Source organism: Euprymna scolopes, chromosome 36 (assembly GCF_053919585.1).
Source record: "Euprymna scolopes isolate OS-2025 chromosome 36, ASM5391958v1, whole genome shotgun sequence".
NCBI lineage: Eukaryota > Metazoa > Mollusca > Cephalopoda > Sepiida > Sepiolidae > Euprymna > Euprymna scolopes.
Window position 1 is genome coordinate 94562499 of NC_136517.1, and position 25000 is coordinate 94587498.

The window sequence follows — 25000 nt, forward strand, 5'->3', positions numbered from 1 at the left end:
TCAATAAGTGCACTAGTATCACTTTTTTTTCTTCGTTAGTCTGTGTGGGACCGAAAAGGGGGGGGGGCGTAAAATCCGTGACTTAAATGCCCCCTTTTTTTTTTTTTTTTTTTTTAAAAAAGGATGCTGGATATACCCTCTTTCTCTCCCCTACTTTAAAAAAAAAAGAAGAAAAAAAAAAAGCATCACCCTTAAGTGGATTTTGGCCTTGATTAATGGTGGTGTTAAAAAAAGACCTTGTGTCTAACTCTGCCCTCGTGTAGATACAAGTAAATAGAAATAAACTAGCTTAGGGTTAGTCTTTAAAATTATTTGGTTAGTTAACTTTTGATATGTATTTTCAACTAAGAGTTATTTCACTTGATATTTGTCACCCTAAAGTAAAAAATTTTGGTCAATTTTTACGACGTGCCCCCAGCGTATTATAAACACCTCAACCTACCCATGTTAAGAACGGCTTTCGCGGTTGAAGGGTGGGTGTTTATTCTGAAAGCCGTTCTTAACAGGAGGTTGAGGTGCTTATAATACACTGGGGCAGTGAGTGAGGCAGAGGCACGTCGTAAAAATTGACCAAAATTTTTTCCTTAGTCTGTTTTGAAGAAAAAAAAAAAAAAATTTTAAATAAAGAAAGAGGTACCTATACAGAATACGGACCGTGCTGAAATATTATTATTTAAAAAAAATTATTCTAAAGTTAACATGGCGATGGAGCTTTTTGTTTTCTTAATTTTTATAACTATTTCGTCCTTTCGTCTAACAATTTAATAAACAAGATACATAAAAAATGAATATAACTTGAAAATCCTATTGAAATATATATATATATATATATATATATATATATATATATATATATATATATATATAGCCCGGTTCGTATTCTGCAGAAGTACACGGGGGGGGGGGGATGACCACCATCGACCAATGACCCGCATTACTCCCCCCCTCTCCTACCAAGGCTTTTGATGGCCTTGTCTCATTTATTCAAAATGTAACTTATATTGGTGCTTGTTAAAGAGTTGACAGATAGATTTTTTTTAAATATGTCGTTTTAAGCAAAATTATCATGTCGAAAATAGTAATATATCCAAAAATTATGAAAATTCAATTGCTATTGTGTTTTTATTAAAAAAAAAAAAGTTTATCGCTATCGGCTAAAACAACGTCGGCTATTAAAGTGGCGAAAAGAGAGATAAATATATCCCCTGTATTCAGTCTTTTAGGTGTTCACATGTAGAGAAATTCCATTTCCCCCCAATTTTCCGTATTTCGAAAATCATAGTGTTTATCGATATATTTGAAAAAGACAAATGGCGGCGTGCTCGCTGTTGAATACCTTAAGTTTGGGAAAATCAGTTCAAACTAAAAAATTATACAAAATACTGTTTAGAAACTCACTCAATATATGTTACCGTGACATAGGCGGACATATATTGAGGGTTTTAACAGTATTTTGTATAATTTTTTAGTTTGAATTAATTTTCCCAAACTTAACGTATTCAACAGCAAGCACGCCGCCATTTGTCTTTTTTTGATAAATTTTTACGACGTGCCGCAGTGCCGCACTGCCGCACTGCCGCAGCGTATTATAAACACTTCAACCTCCCCATGTTAAGAACGGCTTTCGGAATAAACATCCCCCAACCTCGAAAGCCGTTCTTAACATGGAGGTTGGGTGTTTATTCCGAAAGCCGTTCTTAACACCCCCAACTATCCTATGTTAAGAACGTCATGCACTAGAGTGATCCGTGCTGAAATAACGTTATTTAAAAAGCCATTCTTAACATGGGGAGGGAAGGGTGTTTTGTACCTATTCTGTATTTTAACCTTACAATTAAATAAAAAAAAAACCCATAAAACTTTAAACGTGGAAATACTATTTAAAAAATAGCGCTTTTTTATGCCTTTTTTAGGTAAATTTTTAGATTAGGTCCACCTCCACAATTTTCTTTTAAATGACGACTTTTATAAGTTTTCGACTATGCTGAATACAGAAATCGCATTGAAATTTTGCAGAAATTAGTAGTTATGGAGATATAAAATGTTGTATTGTGCATTGTATTCTTTGGCGGCCATCTTTGTTACGCGCGTGCGCGCCATAAACAAATCTACGCGCGTAACAAAGATGGCCGCCAAAGAATACAATGCATAATACAACTTTTTATATCCCGATAACTACTTATTTTCTGCACAATTTCAATGCGATTTCTATATTCAGCATAGTCGAAAACCTTTAAAAGTTGTCATTTAAAAGAAAATTGTGGAGGTGGACCTAATCTAAAAAAAATACATGTTTTTGTAATCCTAAAATTATTTTAGTAAATTTCGGTTATATTGACACCTTACTGATCAACGTAGCACCCACACAGTGAATACAACGTGCCAGCAACAATCCAATTTCTCTGATTTGTCCCCTTAGCAGCTATTCTTCCAGCTCAAAACCAACTACTTTGGCGAGGTTTGGTGGGAGCCATGATTTCTTGAACCGTATGTGAAAGAAACCACAGGATCAACAGCGACTATCTATTCTAAGACTATCGTTGTAAGAATTTATGTGGTTGTCGCTGTATAGTTCTACAATTTGTAACTGTGTTGAAAAAATCTTATCTTGTGTTGCCGGGCATACTACTTGTGTTTGGTTGTTGGGGGCTATGTTTTGTTAAACCGACATATAAGAAACCTCTGAATATTTGGGGTTTGTATTACTGTACACATAGATTCGAAAAAGTTGTCAAAAAACAAATATATAACAAATGTTATCAAAGGCAAGATAAGTTACTTTTCTACCAAACTGGATATATTTTTCGTGTTTTTATTCAATGTAACATGTTTATTCAGCTCGAAAACCATACAGTGTTTACCGATGTATTGGAAAATTCAAGATGGCGTCTGATTCTCTCTTTAACACGGTAAGTTTGGGAAAAGGTGTTATAAATAAAAACCCAGATAAAATACAGTTAAAAACTCGCTCAATATATGTTACCGTGACATACGTTGACATATATTCAGCGGGTTTTTAATAGTATTTTGTATAGTTTTTTTATTTATAACACCTTTTCCCAAACTTACCGTGTTAAAGAGAGAATCAGACGCCATCTTGAATTTTCGAATACATCGATAAACACTGTATGTTTTTCGAGCTGAATAAATATGTTACATTGAATAAAAACACAAAAAATATATCCAGTTTGGTAGAAAGTAACTTATCTTGCCTTTGATAACATTTATTTGTTATATATTTGTTTTTTGACAACTTTTTCGAATCTGTGTATAGTAATACAAACCCAATATTTGTGTGGACTGTTTTGCAATTTCTTCGGGATCAGTTGCTTGTTCAATGGACGTTTAAAAACAGAAACAGTAGTTACTTTTGCACTGCTGAAAAAAACACGTAAATTTTCAAGTCTTATAAAGTTCTTTGCAGTTAATGAAAAATTAAGAAATTTACGTGAAGAGTTTAAACCTACGGAACACATCAGGCAAAAAAAAAAAAAAAAATACTATCAACTTATCCACAGTAGAATTTTCACAGCCCATTGTTCTATCATGGTTGCTAAGCAAGGACATGGAAAAAAATGGTTTTACCGATGATTGATAAATTAAAATAACGGTTTCGATTATCGGTAATTATTGGAGGTATTCTGAGACAAAACTTAACTAAGATCACTCCCAGACTGATACACTAAAGTTCTGTAAAATTTAAAGAAAATCTGTTCAGCCGTTTTGGAATCTATAAGGAATGAATTCACACAGACAAAGTTGCATTTATATAATTGTAGATTACACTCTAAAAATAATTAAGTTAAAAGGCAAAATCAGAATTTCTTTAAGAAAAGTCCCCCCGTCGGTCGCTGCTGGCCTGTCAGACTAAGCAGTGAATATTCAAAATTATCCCTTATTTGAACTTTTGATACAAAAAATGTTTACAAAACGAGGGACACTTCTGTGTTACATGGAAAGAGACATTGTTAGGGGGCAATAATTCCAATTTAATGTAGAAATTTCTTCTCGCCTGTTTTAGCTTCAAGAGAGTGGCAAAAAATTAACCAACAAAGCATAATTCTAAAGTTTGGCACAAATTTTATTTGTTCTTCGTTGCAAAAAAAAGAAATGCCTATTTTGCCTCTGAATAGAGCTGGTAACACTTCGAAAGGTAATGGCCTTCGAGTCAAGATCAAAGTGTAGTATCTGTTCTTCAGATCTACACTTCAATTTCTTGTTCTCTGTCGGTGGAGAAGAAATCCTTCACGACTGAGACAATTTTTATGTTTGTTCCTTTTCTCCACATTAAAAAAACGATCCTGGTGTCTAACTCTGTCCCGTGGGGTGGCATTGTAAATAGGAACACTTCGAAAGGTAATAGTCCATTAATTTTCAGCTGGAACTGGAATTCGGGTTCAGCACTGTTCGAAGATCGGATTAATTACAGTCGTTTGAACGCGTTGAAATGATGCCTTCTGATGATGGATTCAATTCTCGACGAGTCGACATCAGAGGATTTTGTAAAGCATGTTCATTTGAAGAAGTTATTAAAGACGGCAATAATTCTGATCGTACAAAATCTCTGGGAGACATGTATAATAATTGAGCCTAATCATTAAGTTTTAAAAAAATAAAGTCTCAATGAGACGAAGAGTGGAGGCGCCAAATGCCTCATATCCGTAGAGTTGAGTTCCATATTTCCTTTATGGCTGCTGTATCTGGAACTGAAAAAAGGACGCATTCAAAAACCAGCCAAGCTCATCGCTCTGTGGCTAAAATCTTGACCAATCTGATTGGTCTAAACAGTCGGTGGCCAGTCAGCCAATGAAGGGGGAAGGGCTTGCTTATAATTTAATAGAAAATCTCACATTAAATAACAAACTGGATTTTTTTTTTTTTTTTTTTTTTTTTAACAATTTAATTTAAATGAAACACTTTTCGAGTTAAAGCAACATTCGATTTTTTTTTTTTTTTTTTCTGAAACATTTTTTTTAATTAAAGCAAAATTGTCATTGTAACAAAATACAAACCCGTTCTTAATTACGTTTTAGTAACCTGATCCCCCATATTGGAAACACTTGACAAGAACACATCACGTGGGAGAATTTTTTTTTTTTTTTTTTTTTTAATTTGCTGGAAGTAATAGAAATTATTTTTGAAAGACATTTCAGATACGATTTGTTGTGTGTGTGTGTGTGGTGGGGGTTACTTGGCAATTTTAGACGTAGTGACAAAATGAAAATATTCACAAAGATTTAATTTGATATCAATTTTTTTTTTTTTCTTTTTTTAACAAACTTAGTACTTTATTTTGCTGACTTAACAAGAAAAATTAATAAAAGCTCTAACATGAAAAAAAAAAAAAACCCACAAAAACTTAATTAACCCTAACCCTAACTCTTAAGTTTACATATATAGTGAAGGACAATAGATCTCAATTGAAAACTGTGTGTAATGTAGATATATATATATATATATATATATATATATATATATGTATAGACCATCCATTCATGTGAAATGACCTTTTTCCCTCCTATTCCCTCTGCTTCACTATTTTTTACCAAGTAAGCTCGATGACTGACTTGTAGTTTCATTAAATACTTTTGCAAGCAAAATCCGATCCCGCATTTTGCTAATTCCTGCCTTATGATGAGAAGGAAAGTACTTCTTCGAAACTCCACGGATTAAGACTATCCACTTATTTTGTGCTTCCTTTTTTAAAATTAAATATGTTTTTAACTCTTTTTCAAAGTGTTTTTTAGCATGTTTTATTAACTACTTGTTCTTAAGTAGTTAATAAAACATGTTAAACACTTTATATATATATATATATATATATATATTATATAAACTGTTGAACTTTGCGTTGAAATGAAAACAAGTCTATCACTTAAGCCCACGTGCGCAGATCATGATGTTAAAATCACATCATTCTCAGCCATTTTGAATGACATTTACAATTTACATAAATGTTAATTTCAACTATATTTCTTGCCGTGTTTAACGTTGGCCGAGCAGTTTGTTCCTTGCTAATGAAGTCAGAGATGACTTCATTGCTGGGTTCAAATCTTCTCCCTGCACTGATGATTCCCGGAAGTGTCTGTAGGTATTAAAAATGATGGTACTTATGCACTTACGTTACTGTGCTGAAATAATGTAATTATTTAGAAAGCCATTCTTAACATGGGGGAGGGCAAGGTGTTTTGTAATCATTCTGTACTTTCACATAGCAATTTAATAAAAGATATCGTAAAACTTGAATTTAACTTCAAAATACTATTTTAAAAAAATAGCATGGTAACATAAGTGCATAAGCACCAAAATAATTATAGTACTAACTTTGTGTATATATATATATATATATATTATATATATATATATATATATATAGTAAATAATTATGTCAGCCACTTTAAGAAACTCGTTTCTTATCGTTGAGCACTTTACAGTTTAATTTCAACTATATTTCTCGCCGTGGTTAACACTGTCCGAGCAGTTTGTTCCCTGTCTAATGGTGTCATAGATGGCTTCATTGCTGGGTCCAAATAAAGGTACTTATGCACTTTCGTTATTTTGCTGAAAAAATAATTAGAAAGCCATTCTTAACATGGGGAAGAGGAAGGTGTTTTGTAATAATTCTGTACTTTCATCTAACAATTTAATAACGATATCGTAAAACTTCAAAATACTATTTTAAAAAATAGCATGGTAACATAAGTGCATAAGCACCAAAATAATTATAGTACTAATTATATATATATATATATATATATATATATATATATTAGTAGAAATGGTAATTAATAAAAACTGAAGAAAGTGCTCAATACTGTTGTAGAGCAAATATGCGTTTTATTTTTTATTACCATATCTTTGTGTTAAGTTACATTATTGTTTCAGCTACCCGGCCGTTTTTTTGACCGTCTGTAGCTCCCTAACGAACATTTCTGTAAAAAGTCTGAGGAAGCTACAGACGGTCAAAAATACGGCCGGGTAGCTGAAACAATAATGTAACTTAACAGAAAGATACGGTAATAAAAAATAAAACGTGTGTGTGTGTATATATATATATATATATATATATACTAGCAAAAGCACTTGGCGTTGACTGGGTTCAAAAACAGCCTACAGAAAATGGAGCCTGATTTATGAAAGTATGATAGGTTATGAAAAGGAAGGGTTGTAAAGAGATAGCTTCGAATTTGGGGGTATCAAAACCAAAGCAAAATATGATGAAAGTAAAAATAAAATAGATAAACCCCATAATTTATTATACCATACCTGTTAAGTAGTTATATATATATATATATATATACTTGTTTATTGTTATATAAACATGCTCACATCCCGCTGCTACAAACAGCCACTTGTTTCAATCAAACAACAGATATCATCAGGCAGCGACTTGACTATTCAAAAGTTCAATGAATAACCCCGAGTATATATATATATATATATATATATAGTAAATAATTGTTTCTTATCGTTGAGCACTTTACAGTTGAAATAAAGTCAGTCACTTTAGCTCGCACGCAAATTATAATCACTCTGACAGACCTTAAAACATTTAAAAATAAATGTTTAAATTTCAACGATATTTCTCGCAGTTGGCGCTGGATTCTGTCCCTTGCTAATGGAGTCAGAAATGGCTTTGTTGCCGGGATTGAATCTCTCAACCGACGGTAATCATGACACCCTGCACTGATGATTCCCAAAAGGATGAAACACTAGTGTGTGTGGAGATATTTAATAATTATTATAGTAAATAATATATATAATCAGTGGCGACTCTAGCCTATTATTGCTACTCGTGCCCCCACTGCCCTCTGTCAACTTCAGTTCCCAACCCATGGTCCGTGGACCCAAACTAAGTCATCATAATTGCTATTGCGTGACTCTCCATTGTATAGCACAGATTGACTAACGTACCTTGCCAGTATAAGTCCATGATTGTCCTGATTAAACGTGAAAAGCAAGCAAGGCCAACAATAGAGTTTTTACTCAGATTTACTCGCACATAACCAGTCAATGTCATTCAACCAAATGGATTGGGACGAACGAGTTCTAACCTTATTCACCAATAAAGGAGTTGGGCGCGTAACTTTGACAATTTCTCGCTTCTCGGCTACATTTCTCTGACCAAACGATCTATTTTTTAATCAATTTTGAATAATATTGACCGAGTTATTGGTCGTGCCGGGCACGAGTGGCACTAGTTCCATCTCCGCCCCTGATATATATATATATATATATATATATATAAAAATACAGCAGAAATGAAATGTTTACTCGACACAATCAGAGGTAAACTTCAATTTAATATATATATTAATATTTATATATTAATGAATTAATCCCAATCAAATTAAAAAGCTCAATACAGACACAATAGAAAGTAGAACTTATTATCGGGGAAATAAAAATTTAAAATTGTAAATTAAAATTTACAATTTGACAGAATATATATATATATATATATATATATATATATATATATATATATATATAATTACAATAAGTTTACCAAGGTAATCAAAATGGTAAACTTAAAATATATTATAAATATTAAAGAGTTAATATTTACAAGTAAAGTAATCTCAACCAGATGTAAAAGCTCAATAAAACGGAAAAGGAAATAGAGCTTATAATATGAACAAATGATTAATAAAACATGTTAAAAGACATCTTGAAAAAGAGTTAAAAACATATTTAATTTTAAAAAGGAAGCACAAGATAAGTGGATAGTCCTTAATCCACGGAGTTTCGAAGAAATACTCTCCTTCTCATCAGAGGGCAGGAATTAGCAAAATGCGGGATCGGATTTTGCAAGTAAAAGTATTTAATGAAACTACAAGTAAGTCACAGATCTTACTTGATTAAAAAAAGGGTGAGGTAAGAGGAATGGGAGGTAAAAGAAAAAATAAAGATTTCACATGAATGGATAGTCCGGTGAAGGGTAAAAAATCCAAGAATTAAATATGTTTTTAACTCTTTTTCAAGATGTCTTTTAACACGTTTTATTAATCATTTGTTATACATGTATATATATAACTATTGGAATCGTCCCATCATTATAATATATATATATATATATATATATATATATATATATATATATATATATATGTGTGTGATGAGATGATTTCAATATTTTTCCCGATTCCGATACAATTACCAATTCCGATTCTTTATAAACTTCTAAATGTTTTACAATAAAATTATTTTTTCCAATTACCGTAAAAACACGTTAAATGTGCAGATATTTTCTAAAATGTGAAAAATATATGGTGGATGATCTATAGATTTTAGTTTTACTAATAATTTAAAATCAGTAAATATTTAAATTATTATTTCCAGCACTGGAAGATGTTTTAAAAAAAAAAAAAAAAAAAAAAAATTAAATTAAAAAACATAATTAAAGGAATCTTTTCTTGGCATCGGAAGATAGGTACAAAATTTTCCAATTCCAATACCCCAAACGTTCAGATTTTTCTGATTAATCATCCCAACGTTAACATATATATATATATAGTAAGTTATAAAATGTATATGGCGATTAAGCTGCACTGAATATTCCGCATGTCATCCACTCTAGGACTCTTCAGGCTTATGCGTGAATTCTGTGGTTGTTTGTCGTTTTTATATGCGCATCTTCTATTGAGATTTTAGTTAGCCAATCGGCTTTCTAGTATCCACCGCGCCCTTCCTATCAGCCTATATATATATATATATATATATATATATATAATGTGTGTGTGTGTAATATCGTTTATAAACCTTCCAAAGGCACATGTATATTTAAAATTCATATTATTTTATTGTTGGTATGATGCGTCTTACATGTGTTTCGTTGAATGGTAAAGGTCCCCCCAAGCAACCTATCAGAGATCTATATAAATCCTTCAATTTCCATAGGACTAAATTAATTGTGGTAATTTTGAAATAACTAATGAATACATGCATTAAAATATATATCTTTTACTATCTAATTTTCACTTTTTATTTTTTTAATTTTACTTTTGTTAGTTTTAAGAGATCAAGAGGCTCCTTCCTGGGGCTAACACTTGATTCTATTATAGTTTAAATTTATATCCGAGGGCTCTTTTAAGAATAGACACTGTTCCCTTTATGGCTGCTATCTGTATTTCCTTACAACTTGGTTTTCCATGGATTGCTTCTAAGTATTTTTCAAGGTTCTTTTTTATTAGGCCAGTTGCTCCTGTCACAACTGGTATGATGTTTAATATGTGTGTGTGTATGTATATATAAACATTGCAGATGTTCTGTTTGCTCTGTAGTCTGTAAATCGAGTGCAGGCCTGAAGCGTCATATGAGCGTCCACAGTAGAGCAGCACCAGTTGGCATCCCTCAATCTCAGTTTAAGTGTGACCTTTGCAACAGACTGTGTAAAAGCAGGGCTGGCCTGAAGAGCCACCTTCTTTCGCACAGAAAATAGGAATTGATGCATTCTTGATCACCTCTCCACATGTATATACATATATATATATATATATGTGTGTGTGTGTGTATAAGTGTATATATGTGTACATGATTATAAAAAAAAAATATTTAAAAAATACATGAAAATGAATGAGTAATCAACAATAAAGCAAGGGGAAGATGGTCTTCTTCTGTCAAGAAGTGACAATCACCATATATATATATATATATATATATATATATATATATACTCGGGTTTTTTTATATTCAAAAGTAATGGACTAATGAATTCAACGAGGTTGTTAGATAGTGCTCAATAAAAAGAGCTGATAATACTTGTTTATTGTTATATAAACATGCTCACATCCCGCTGCTACAAATAGCCACTTGTTTCAATCAAACAACAGATATCATCAGGCAGCGACTTGACTATTCAAAAGTTCATTGAATGTATGTCAGGATCGTGTTCCAAATAGTTAATTACTGGAGAGATGTGAAATCACTGGCATTGAGTCGTTTTTGATCAGGATACAAATGCGGTGGTCGGGTCATCTTGTGAGAACAGATGACTTAAGAGTTCCTAAGCAACTTTTTTATGGGCAACTGACAAATTCTTGCCGCCCAATTATTACAAAGATAAACTAAAAGACAACCTGAAGCGTTGCGGAATTTCTCCACGTTCCTTGGAGAGTGCAGCACTGCAGCAGAGGTTCGCAGCGAATGAAATAAGATGTGTTTTCTAGGGACCAAATAATTTGAACATAACCGCCTTCGTCATAGGGACGCCCTTCGTGCAAATACGAAGGCAAAGCACCAGAAAAATCCACAAAAAAATGAATATGTATGCCAGTGGTTTCAAAACACACGGCAAAGTAGGGTTATCTGTTCATTCGAGAAGGCATCTGACTAATGAGCATCTGCGGTGGAGTGTGCCGGACTTCTACAGGATTGCAATTATGCGTGTGGTGTCACAGAGCTTGGGAGCTGCTGAAGATTGCATACTGAACCCTCATTCATCATCTTCGATCAGAGAATCCACCATATATAAATTGTGTCTATTTTTTGAAAATTAAATGTTTTTAACTCTTCGTAAAGTGTTTTAAACATGTTTTATTAATTCTTTGTTATATATATATAAATAAAAATTACAATTAAATTTACCAAAATGATCCAAGATGGTAAAATTAAAGAATTAATATTTATAAAATTATCTCAGCCAGATGTAAAAGCTCAATAAAACCAAATAGGAAATAGAGCTTACGCGGATTAAGGACTATCCACTTATCTAGTTTTTTTTTTATACAGTGATCACCACTTATCAAGGCCCGGAAGCCAAGGGATAAGGGTTATTGCAAGTACAGTACGTTAGTGTGGAGATTTGATGAAGTGTTTATTTAAGGGGGCGGTTCATTAGGAATTTGTTAACGTTGGACTTGAAGACATCCAAGTTGTAGTCCAGTGGGAAGCAGGCAGACGGAACAGTTCCACAGGCGTGCAGTTCTAAGAAAGAAGCTTTGTTCATGGAATCCGCGTTTTGATTTAGGCACAGATATAGAGTGGGTGAAATTTTTCACAGTGGATTCAGCTAGATGGGTGTTTTTCGTGAAAGATTGGCGAGGGGGGACCAGAGATTGGAGTTCAGACGAGCACCTGCCATGGAAATAACAATAAAATAAGGATAGGCTCACAACGTCTCTTCTGTGGGAGAGAGGTTGCAGGTTAGAGAAAAGGGCATCCCCCACTAAGCCACGAAGTCTATTTTGTACTCTGTCAAGGCAGGATAGGCTTTTTTTAGCAGCTCCTGCCCAGATATTAGTGTTTCCTTTTCAGATTAAATATGTTTTTAACTCATTTCAAAGTGTTTTTTAACATGTTTTATTAACTGTTTGCTTCTGTGTGTATATATAATGATTACTTCATTTAATCACATACATTAATATGCAAAGATATAATTTTATGCGTGAATTTTCAGTATTTACTTCAACAGTGCTCAATAGGTAGAGCTAGATAGTAAGTTATGAATATATATATATATGTATATGGTAATTAAGCTACAAAGAATATTCCGTGTTTCATTCAGACTTTTGCATAAACCTGATATTCTGTGTAGCTTAATTGCCATATATATTTTCATAACTTACTACTATATATATATATATATATATATATATATATATATATATATATATATATATATATATATATATATATATATGAACAAATGATTAATAAAACATGTCAAGACATCTTGAAAAAGAGTTAAAAACATATTTAATTTTAAAAAGGAAGCACAAGATAAGTGGATAGTCCTTAATCCGCAGAGTTTCGAAGAAATACTCTCCTTCTCATCAGAGGGCAGGAATTAGCAAAATGCGGGATCGGATTTTGCATGTAAAAGTATTTAATTAAACTACAAGTAAGTCACAGATCTTACTTGGTTAAAAAAAAAAGGGTGAGGTAAAAGAAAAATGATAAAAAGATTTCACATGAATGGATAGTCCGGTGAAGGGTAAAAAAATCCAAGAATGGTAAAATCCAAACACGGTCGAATTAAAAACTTCCAATCCAACAGGTAAATTCCAAATGGTCCAAAATGATCCAAAAGGCAGAATTCTTTGGAAAAAATCACTAATGGAATGAGTTCCAAATCATTAAAAGAAAAGTTCAAATGTGTACAAAAAAAGCACTGGAGAAAATATTTAAAACACGTCTGCCAAGGCCGGAGAAATCAAGTAAATATATATATACACACACACACACATCGATAGTATATATATCATTATTTCCATGGCAAGTGCTCGTCTAAGCTCCAATCTGTGGTCCACCCCTCGCCAATCTTTCGCGAAAAACACCCATCTAGCTGAAACCACTGTCAGTAATTTACCCCACTCTTTATTTGTGCCTAAATCAAAACGTAGATTCCATAAACAAAGCTTCTTTCTTAGAAGTGCACGCCTGTGGAACTCTCTTCCGTTTGCCTGCTTCTCTCCTGACTACAACCTGGATGTCTTCAAGTCCAACATAAACAAATTCCTGATGAATAAGACACTTTATCAGATCTCCATTTCTAACAATTACTACAATATTATCCTATTGATTATTGTACCTTTATCCCCGAGAGGCTTCCAGGCCTTGATAAGTGGTGACTCCCATGAAAAAAAAAAAAAAATGTACAAGGAACAAACTGCTCGGCCAGCGTTAACCACGGCGAGAAATATAGTTGAAATTAAACTAAAGTGCTCAACGATAAGAAACGAGTTTCTAAAGTGGCTGACATAATTATTTACTATTACATATACATTACACACATATATATATATATATATATATATATATATATATATATATATATATATATATATGTTAGTACTATGATTATTTTGGTGCTTATGCACTTATGTTACGATGCTATTTTTTTTTAAATAATATTTTGAAGTTAAATTCAAGTTTTACGATATCTTTTAAATTGCTATGTGAAAGTACAGAATTATTACAAAACACCTTGCCCTCCCCCATGTTAAGAATGGCTTTCTAAATAATTACATTATTTCAGCAAAGTAACGTAAGTGCATAAGTACCATTATTTTTAATACCTATATATATTGTATTCTTTGGCGGCCATCTTTGTTACGCGCGTAGATTTGTTTATGGAGCGCACGCGCGTAAAAACGATGGCCGCCAAAGAATACAATGCATAATACAACTTTTTATATCTCGATAACTAATTATTTCTGCAAAATTTCAATGCGATTTCCGTATTCAGCATAGTAGAAAACTTCTAAAAGTCGTCATTTAAAAGAAAATTGCGGAGGTGGACCTAATCTAAAAAAATACCAAAAAATAAACGAGAATCAAATTCCCTTTCCATGAACATTTTCATAATTATTTTTAAAAATGCAAACCGAGCGCCTTTTCTTTTTTTTGGCGGCTGCAGTTAAATCCTAAAGACAAGTTCAAGTTATGTAAACGTTACGTACTGTGTTAAGAAAAATTTGATATTTTTTTTTACGGTTTGCCCCAGTGTAGTATGAACACTCCTAACCACCCATGTGAAGAACGGCTTTCGAGGTTATTTATGAGGGGGGGTATTCCGAAAGCCGTGCTTAACATGGGGAGGTTGGGGTGTTTATAATACAGTGGGGGCAGTGCAGTCACTGCTGCACTGCTGCCTCAGTGCCCCTACAAAAATTCTGATACAGTGCCTTTCCTAGGTGTATCAGAATTTTTGTAGGAATTTTTGACACCCCTAACACGAAACTGCGAATAAAATATTAAAAAAACTCGTAATTTCTCCTTTAAAAGTGGGTTGTTTATTTTCTTTATGGATGGATACTTCCAAAATAAACTATTAAAGTTGTATAAAAAGTAATAGAAATATTATTTTTTTATTTAAAAAAAAAAAAAACAGTAAAATGAAATTAATCGAATTTTACGACTTCAGTATTTTTCAATTTTTAAACTTTAAAAATCTATCCAAATTTTTCTATTGATTCAATTTTTACGATATTTTCAGGGTCAATGTGAAATTTTATGCTCTTTCCAATAAACCGAATATATTTTAGACAATTTTTTTTTTTAATCCCCCCTCCCCCCATTTTGATATGTCTATTAAAAAGTAAATAATTTATGTGCCAAAGCCACGTCGTAAAAATTTATAAAAATTAAAAAAAATAATAATAATTAGTATTTGTTTTTAGAAATCGACGTTGATTTTAAGATTTTGTTTATTTATTTATTTATTTTTGAGTGAGTATGATCACAGCCAACGTAAAGTGTCCGTGGCATTACCGCTCCTGCTCCTCCTTGACCAAGGTATTAATTCCCTCCTTCATTCCCGGATCCTTTAATCCTGTGTGTGACCCAAGTCACTGACCTCAAATGAGTTTTTTTGATAAGGACCCGAATTTGCGAACTCGTGTGGTTCGGGTGTGGAGTTCTTCTTTTAATTATTATCCCTTAAGTCCACTTTGACCTGCCATCGACACAGCTGTGAAATCTGTCCTCGAGATGACCCCAAACTACATCTGCTGATGAGACACCTCTCCCACCCCACATTTGGATGGGTGGGTTGACGGACGGGTCACTTTAGTTGTCAGTCATTGCTCCGAATTCTGACCCCCAAAGGGTAGTTCCTGTCGGGTGGTAAGCTTTTACCCTTGGCGACATAAATCATTTCTTAAAGAAAATACAGTTAGAACATTGGTTATTTTGTTTTATCCATTTGTGACCTATTTGCTTTAAAAAAAATATTTCATGGGAATATTAAATATTTAGGCACAAAAAAAATATACTTTTGGGGTTTGTATTACTGTACACATAGATTCGAAAAAGTTGTCAAAAAAACAAATATATAACAAATAAATGTTATCAAAGGCAAGATAAGTTACTTTTCTGCCAAACTGGATATATTTTTTGTGTTTTTATTCAATGTAACATATTTATTCAGCTCGAAAAACATACAGTGTTTACCGATGTATCCGAAAATTCAAGATGGCGTCTCACACTCTCTTTAACACCGTAAGTATGGAAAAAGGTGTTATAAATAAAAAAACTATACAAAATACTATTAAAAACCCGCCGAATATATGTCAACCTATGTCACAGTAACATATTGAGCTAGTTTTTAACAGTATTTTATCCGGTTTTTTATATATAACATCTTTTCCCAAACTTACCGTGTTAAAGAGGGAATAAGACGCCATCTTGAATGTTCCAATACATCGGTAAACACTGTATTGCTTTCGAGCTGAATAAACATGTTACATTGAATAAAAACACGAAAAATATATCCAGTTAGGTAGAAAAGTAACTATCTTGCCTTTGATAACATTTATTTGTTATATATTTGTTTTTTGACAACTTTTTCGAATCTGTGTACAGTAATACAAACCCGACTTTTTTTTTTTTTTTTTTTTTTTACATGGGGGTCACCACTTATCAAGGCCCGAAGGCCACTCAGCGATAAGGGTTATTGCGTGTACAGTAATCAATGAGATAGTATTGTAGTAATCATTAGTATTAGGGGTTTTGATAGTGTCTTACTTCATTGTGAAAAAAAAAAGGTTCTTATTTAAAATTCAGCCTACAAAAAAAAAAAAAAAAATCTTTGATGTCCGTACCCGTCACGGAACGAAGATGTCATATTCCAAAAATCATATAAATTGATCAAATAGTTTTCTTTTTAACTGAGAAAATCAAATTTTATGAGCAAGCAAAAAGAGACTCTCGCGTCGCCATCTTGAAAAACAAAACAAGGGCAGATAAGTCCGCAATAATTCAAACTTGCGAGATCAGACTTGTAATGCTACCGGTTTTACATTGATCGCTTTAAATTGTTTAAAAAAGATTTTCTTTATAAAGATAAAACTACTTGATCAATTTACGATGTTTGTCATCTGTTTCACGGGGGTTGAAAACATTTTCAAGGACGTGGCAAGCTGGTTTAATGGTTATCGTACTTGACTCACTGTCTTTAGGTTTTGGTTTCGATCTCAGCGCGATTTTTTTTTTTTTTTTTTTTTTTTTTTACTTACAAGAAGTGAACTGACATGTGAATGTTTTTTTTCAAAACCGTTACTGAAATGTTTTGAAAAACATAACATTCACATGTCTCAATTTCTTTCCGTTTTTTTTTTTTTTTTTTTTTTTTTTTTTTTTTTTTTTTACTTCATATTTTTTTTTAAGGAATTTAACGTTACGCTTAATACCAGGCAACGCTGGATACATCTTCTAGTATCCTAATAAAAGGTGGAAACTTCAAAACACGTTTTATAGTTTTGTCTTGATTTGCTCCGTTTCGTGTTGATGAAACACGAAAAAAGAAATTAAAACGAAAATAAAGAAAATAAATACAAAAAATGTTTTTTGGAATACAGTCGAGCTATATGTCTGTCTGTCCGTTTCCATATTTTCAAGCTCTATCTCCTCCGAAACAAAAAGTCGCAGAGCGCAGCGGCGCTGCCGCTAGGGGTCTCAAATGATTAGATTTTATATGGGCTGTTCTTTTATGAGTCTTTAGCTGGTTAAAAGTTTGTAAGGAATCAAAAGTGGGTAAAAATTGAAAAAATCCTGGGGTCTGTATTACTGTACACATAGATTCAAAAAAGTGGTCAAAAAGCAATAACAATAAATATTATCAAAGATAAGTTACTTTTCTACCAAACTGGATACATTTTTTGTGTTTTTATTCAATGTAAGATGTTTATTCAGCTCGAAAAACATGCAGTGTTTACCGATGTATTGGAAAATTCAAAATGGCGCCCAACACTCTCTTTAACATGGTAAGTTTGGGAAAAGGTGTTATAAATAATAAACTAGACAAAATACTATTAAAAAACCACCGAATATATGTCAACTTATGTCACGGTAATATATATTGAGTGAATTTCTAACAGTATTTTGTCTAGTTTATTATTTATAACATCTTTTCCTTTTGAATTTTCCAATACATCGGTAAACACTGTATGCTTTTCGAGCTGAATAAACATGTTACATTGAATAAAAACACGAAAAATATATCCAGTTTTATATATAATACAAACCCAAAAAATCTTTATACATTTTGTACATTAATTTTAGGTTATTTTTAATCAATTCATATGCGTGTTACGTTGGTACAGTGGTAACTAACGTCACCAGCTTTGAATGCTAGTTTTGATTTCGGTTTCGATTCTAGCTGATGGCACCTAAATACTTTTTTTTTTCTTTTTTTTTTTTTTTACTTTGGAAATTACGACTCTAGAATAGTTATACAAAAACTGGAAAAATTAAAATATCATATTTAAGCGTATATCACAACTGAGCAAAGCCCCCCCCCCTGCCTCGCTAGTAAAAAAAAATGGGGGTTGCAAGAGCAAATTTTTGAAAGATGCCAAAACAAAAAAAAAAATAGACAAAAATTATGATTGTGGGCTGATTCTTTTCTATTGGAATGCAACTAACAACCATATGTTCTGAAGCAGGAAACATAACTGCATTGAGCTTGTTATTTGAGCTTCAATCTATGGTTCCCCTCTTGCCAAATTTTCATAAAAACGCACTCGTCTAGCTACAACCACTATCAAAAATTTCCTTCGCTCTCTTTGCCTAAATCTAAAAGTAGATTCCATGATCCATGAACCAAACTTGTTTCCTAGAACTGCCAGGAATTATGTTCCGCTGGTCTGCGTAATCAATAATCAATCTCCACTGCTAACGATTACTATGCTGTCGTCTTGGTGACCACCATACAGTCATTAACCCTGATCCTTAAGTGGCCTTCGGGCCTTGATAAGTAGTGACTCACTTGTAAAAAAAAAAAAATTGAACAATATCATATGTTAAAAACATTCCCCCCCCCCCCCGACAAAGGTGGGGGGTGCCTGTAAATTCACCCTCATTCTTTTGTCTGTCCGCACTTTCCTCAATAAGTACGCCTTGGAACTTTTTTGAAATTTTGCACAAACATTAAACATCATATGAGTAAAAAAAAGTAACAGAACGGATTTTCCTGGACCCCCCCCCCCCGTGTTTTTTGTGTTAAAATGGCTTAAATTGCCACTTTTGTGCTTATTAAAAAAAAAAAAAAAAAAAAAATTGATACTTTGGATTTTTATAAAACTTTCTGAAAAGTTATAACTAAGTGATTTCTATATAATTTTGTTTATCTATACTTCGTGATAAGTCTTGGCTGTGCCCCAGGGGCTCTGTTAGGGCTAATAAAAACACTCCATTTTTGGGACTATTTTACCATATTTGTCCAAAATTTTCTGTGTATGTCTATTTAGCAGTTTTGCATGGTGCTGAACTCAAATTTAAATATGTTAAGGCCTTGCGGATTTTGGGGGCTAAATGAGGGGGGGGCAAATGATGGACTTAGTCATTTCTTTTTTTTTTTTTTTTTTTTTTTTGCATGGTGCAGAACTCAAATTTACATATGTTAAGATCTAAAACTGCATCGTTTGGTCATTTTCACCAGGATTTGACATCCCCTGGGGACTTTTGGGGCTAAATGGGGAGGGAGGCATTTTTTTTATTTCTCGTTCACCGTGCACTCACGGGGGGACCATGCATGCTTCACTTGTTTTTATAAATTTTGAAATGTATCGATTTTCATATATATATATATATATATATATATATATATATATATATATATAAGAGCAAATAGTTAATGAAGCGTGTTAAAAAACATTTAATTTGAAAAAGGAAACACTAAATAAGTATATAGTCCTTAATCCACAGAGTTTCGAAGAAATACTTTCCTTCTCATCAAAGGGTACGATTTCGCAAAATGCGGGATTGGATTTTACTTGCAAAAGTATTTGATGAAACTACAAGTAAGTCAAAGATCTTACTTGATAACAAAAAGTGAAGCAGAAGGAATAGGGTGAAGAAAAAGATGATTTCACGTGAATGGATAGTTTGATGAAAGGTAACGTAACCAATGATGGTAAAATCCAAAAAAAGCAAATCCAAGAAAGTTAGTTAAATTTCCATTCGCACAAGTAAAATCCTAGAGAATTGTGTAATTGGAAGATGGTTCAAAATAATCCAAATAACGAAATCTGTGGAATAATTCACAAATATGTACAAGGAAAAGAGGAAAGAATTCCAATAATGTTATTAAAGAAAAATAAGATATGAGTTAGACTCGGCTGCCGAGGCAAGGCGTAATCAAGAAAAATGAGTGAAGAAGAGAGAAAAAAGAGTGAAGAGAGAAAAAATTGAATGGTGATGGAATTAAATATCAAATAAAAAAGCCAATGTCAAAATTACGTCCAAGGATGGAATACTGTTGCCACATCTGGGCAGGAGCTGCTAGAAAGGACTTGTCCTGCCTTGATAGAGTTCAAAATAGACTTTGTAGCCTCGTAGGAGATGTCCTTTTCTCCTCCTTGCAACCTCTATCTCACAGAAGAGATGTTGCGAGTTTGTCTCTGATGTATCGTTATTTTCATGGAAAGTGTTCAACTGAGCTTCAATCTATGGTCCCCCCTCGCCAAACGTTCACAAGAAACACTCGTCTAGCTGTAAACACTATCAATAATTTCCCCCACTCTTTATCTGTGCCTAAACCTAAACGTAGATTCCATGAACAAAGCTTCTTTCTTAGAACTGCACGCCTGTGGAATTGTCTTCCGTTTTCCTGCTTTCCGGCTGACTACAATATGGTTGTGTTCAAGTCTAAAGTAAATAAGTTCTTGATGAGCCGTTCCATATAAGTTATCAAATTTACCAAATTTTCATTACTAATGATTACTATATTGTCCAACTTTTACTGTACACTCTTTAACCCTTATCCTTGAGTGGCCTCTGGGCCTTGATAATGTGGTGATGCCTTTGTAAAAAAAAAAAAAAAATAAAAAATAAAAAAAAAATGACCCAGACAAATGACGTTAAAAGGCGCCAAAAATATAGGGCAAAAAAGAGGTCATATATATATATATACATACATATATATATATATATATATATATATATATATATATATATATATATGAAGGAGCATGTAAATATCTCGACTGGACCATCTGTAAAATGTCGAATATTGAATGCAGCAGCAAGTTCTGGGAACATGTTTACCAGAAAAAACAGTTGAAAATAAGTCATACACCATCGACTATGACTATGCAATTTTTACAGCAACGTACCTAGAAAATGGGGATATTGAAGCTGACATAGTGAGATGGGACAAGAAGGGGGAAAGAAGCAACCTTAGTAGAAGTTAGTGTCGTCAATCATATTGAGTTAAACAGAGCTGAGAGGGAGAATATAACGAAATACCAATGGCTTGAAAAGAAATTGGAATCTTAGGAAGATCGCTATCATTCCAGTTATTATAGGAGCAACTTGACTCATGAAACAGAATTTCAAAAGCCAGTTAGCCAATATATTCTGTAAACCCAAGTGCAAGAGAGATACAAACAATTGCCCTGAATGTCTAGCATCCAGTAGGATGCTTCATTCCCGGCTGGAATAAAATTTCTTAAAAATTGGTGTGTGTGTGGGGTGGGGGAGGTCGTTTAGGAAATTGACCCCCACCTCTAGATTCCGCAATTGACATTTTTTTTTCACGTTAATCTCATCGATTAAAAAACCAAAAAAATTGTTGTTTTTTTTTTTTTTTTTTTTTTTTTTTTTATCGTCGGAAATCGGTTTTCAATTATTCAGTTCAGAGAAAAATATTGCGACTCTCTCACGTGACCGGTGATTATTCCCGTCTAAAAAAGGGGGGGGGGGTAGAGTAAATTTATAATTTCTTTCCAAGTCAATGACGACTTTTACAGGTTTTTCGAGAATGCGATAAATGAATGAGTTATGGGTAAAAACCCTGACAATTCAACAGGTCTAACTCTTAGTTATTTCTTTTTTACAAAGGTGTCACCACTTATCAAGGCCAGAGGCCACTCGAGAATAAGGGTTAATAAATGGTCAATGGGACAATGTCGTAATTGTTAGTGGAAATTTGGTAAATTGGATTACTTAAGGGGAACGGCTCGTCAAGAACTTGTTTACGTTGGACTTGAAGACGACCATATTATAGTCAGTCGGAAAGCAGGCAAATGGAAGAGTTCCACAGGTGTGTATTTGATACAAATATTTCTGTTTAGTTTAAATTAACTTGGTTAGTCCTACATTTTGTCTGACGCTAAAATAGAGCATTGCCAATGGGACATTTATATTCAGGGCAAACAAATAGTTTTTTTAAATTCAAAGCAAATAATTAAATATAAAAAAAACAACATTTTCTTATTGTTGGGATTCTTTCAAGCGGATGAAATAGATGAGAGACAGGGTGGAAGTTCCCTTCCTAACCCCTTATATTATATTTTTCCCTGTGATGGTCACAAAGTATTGTTCAAGTAAAAAGTTATAATTGAAAACTGATCCCCAACCATAAGTAAAAAAAAATTTTTTTTTTTTTTTTTTCAAAAATTTTTTTTTTTTTAATCTGAAAGTTAAGTTTGTAATCGATGAGATTAATGTGAAAAAACAAAAACAGGAATAGGTAAAAACTGGAATTTAGAGGTATCGGGGGTGGGGGGATTTTCTAAACGTCCGCCATTTTTTTTTTTTTTTTTTTTTTTTTTTTTTTAACAAATAACATTTAAAATGGTGAATGTTCTTTGAAAAAAGTCTTTTACATTTTTTTGCCTATTTACAAATGTAACTTCTTTAAAAGATGCTTTTAAAGATAACTATTTTTCCATTATTTTTAAACACTGCTCACAGCCATGTGCTTTTTTAAAGTATGAGATAATGCAACTGACAGACACTTTGATAAACCAGACGAAGTATGGAATACGAACCCCAACCGAATTCAATAAAAAAAAGGACACATATCGCTCGACACCGCTTTACCTTGACCTACACACTCACATCACCCCATACTTACAAAGCTATTTAAGTGTTGTCTTAAGGAGAATTGCTTCCCAACACCTTGGAAAACCTCATCGGTATGCCCTGTAGTTAAGAATTCAGGTGATCCGTCATCTCCTTCTCAATACAGACCAATCAGTCCCCTGTGCGTCATAAGTTGTTGGAATCTGTGCTAAATAGAGAAATAGTCAAAGACCTCACAAAAAATAACCTCCTTAGTAACATGCAATATGGTTTCCATTCTGCTAGATCTACAACAGATGTGTTAACAGTTATCTCCTAGGATTAGCGAATCTCTTGACGGAAGCTTCCTTTCTAGAGCAATTGGTCTTGACATATCAAAGGCCTTTGATAGGGTATGGCATAAAGGTTTACTTCACAAAATCTCCAGCTACGGTATAGCTGGAAATGTTTTCTAAATTATTAAATCATTTCTCTCTGATAGGTTCATAAGAGTAGTGGTTCATGGGTAGAAATCAGAAGCTCACAGTATTAGTGCTCGCGTCTCTAGGGGTCCATCCTAGGCCCAACTCTTCCTGATCTACATCAATGATCTCTCAAATCACATCCTAAGATAATTCGTAGACATTTATGCTGACAACACTACCATCTATAGCAACATTTCAAAGACCATAAACGACCAAGTTCTCTCTGATTCTCTCTCCTCTGATCTTGATCACGTGGTGCAATTGGGAAATGGGTGGCTGGTTAATTTTAATGCATCTAAAACCAAGCTTCAATGAAATGGATGGCTCTCATCTTGTGGAGGCTCCATGTTTTGACAAGCTTTTAAGTCTGACCTTTACTTCTGATCTGAGATGGAACACGTGCATCAAATCTGTTGCCAAGGCTGCTGGAAAAATGGTGGGATTGTTCTGTCGCTCCAGTAGAAATCTCTCTACTGATGCAGTTCTCTACTTGTATAAGAGTCAAGTACATCCAAGCTTATCCTGCCTTGATAGAGTTAAAAATAAACTTCATAGCCTAGTGGGGGATGCCCTTTTCTCTTCCTTGCATCCTCTTTCCCACAGAAGAGATGTTGTGAGCCTGTCTCTGCTTTATCGTTATTTTCATGGCAAGTGCTCGTCTGAGCTCCAATCTATGGTTCCCACCGGCCTGACTTTTACGAAAAACACTCGCCTAGTTGAAGCCCCTATCAATAATTTCCCCGCTCTTTATCTGTCTAAACCTAAACATAGATTCCATGAACAAATCTTTGTTCTTAAAACTGCATGCCTGTGGAACTCTGTTCCATTTACCTGCTTTCCAGCTGGCTACAATATAGTTGTTCAAATCCAATGTAAACAAATTAAGCCCTCTTAAGTAATCAATTTAGCACTACTAATGATTACTATGATATTGTCACTTTGACTACTGTACACTCATTAACCCTTATCCTCGATTGGCCTCCAGGCCTTGATAAGTGGTGACTCCTTTGTGTAAAAAAGAAAAAAAAAAAAAAAAAAACTCTATAAACAAGACTGCTTCTTTTTATATCTTTACACAACTTTAATTAAAGTTTTGATTGATATATTTTTTTTTAAGTAATAAAAATCAATTATTTATTCACGACCTACCCACGATTTTTTTTTTTTTTTTTTTTTTGTAGAATGCATTTTTATATTTATAAAATTAGTCTACAGACTCAAAATTTTACATAAGGGGTATTGAAATTTGGGGAAATCTTTTTAATCGGTTTTCGGCCAGAAATTTGGCTGTTAAGAGGTCAAAGTTCAACAATTTGACCATTGAAAACTCTACTGAACTTCTCCAACAATTTTGTGTCTAAACACTTGAAATTTTAGATATACGTTACTTGGACATGGGTCTAACTTTATAATTTGATTTGAGTCCAAAACAAATATTAAGGGGTCATAATTGAGGTCAAAATTAAAAAAACATTGACCTCTGAAGCCTCTACCAGATTACTTAGCCAATTTTTGGTCTAAACATTTGAAATTTTACGTAAAGTGTATTCAGACATAGGGCAAGCTTGTTAATGTTTTTGTTTTTTATTCTGAAAATTTGGCTTTCAAGGGGTCAAAGTTCAAAAGATTTTACTTTTGCAGTCTCTAGCAAACTATTCAGCCAATTTTGCGTCTAAACATTTGAAATTTTACATGAAGGGGATTCAGACATGCAGCAAGCTTTTTAATCAGTTTTTGGGCGAAAATTTGGCTCGCAAGAGATCAGTTTACAGAGTTGGCCTTTGCAG

At 33.2% G+C, this 25000-nt stretch overlaps 1 protein-coding gene across 1 annotated transcript in view; it reads left to right on the plus strand.

The window, feature by feature from the left end:
- The window catches only part of LOC145260684 (haloacid dehalogenase-like hydrolase domain-containing 5), a 98786-nt gene that overhangs the window by 1056 nt on the left and 72730 nt on the right, over positions 1 to 25000 (plus strand). The gene's annotated exons all lie outside the window — the stretch shown is intronic.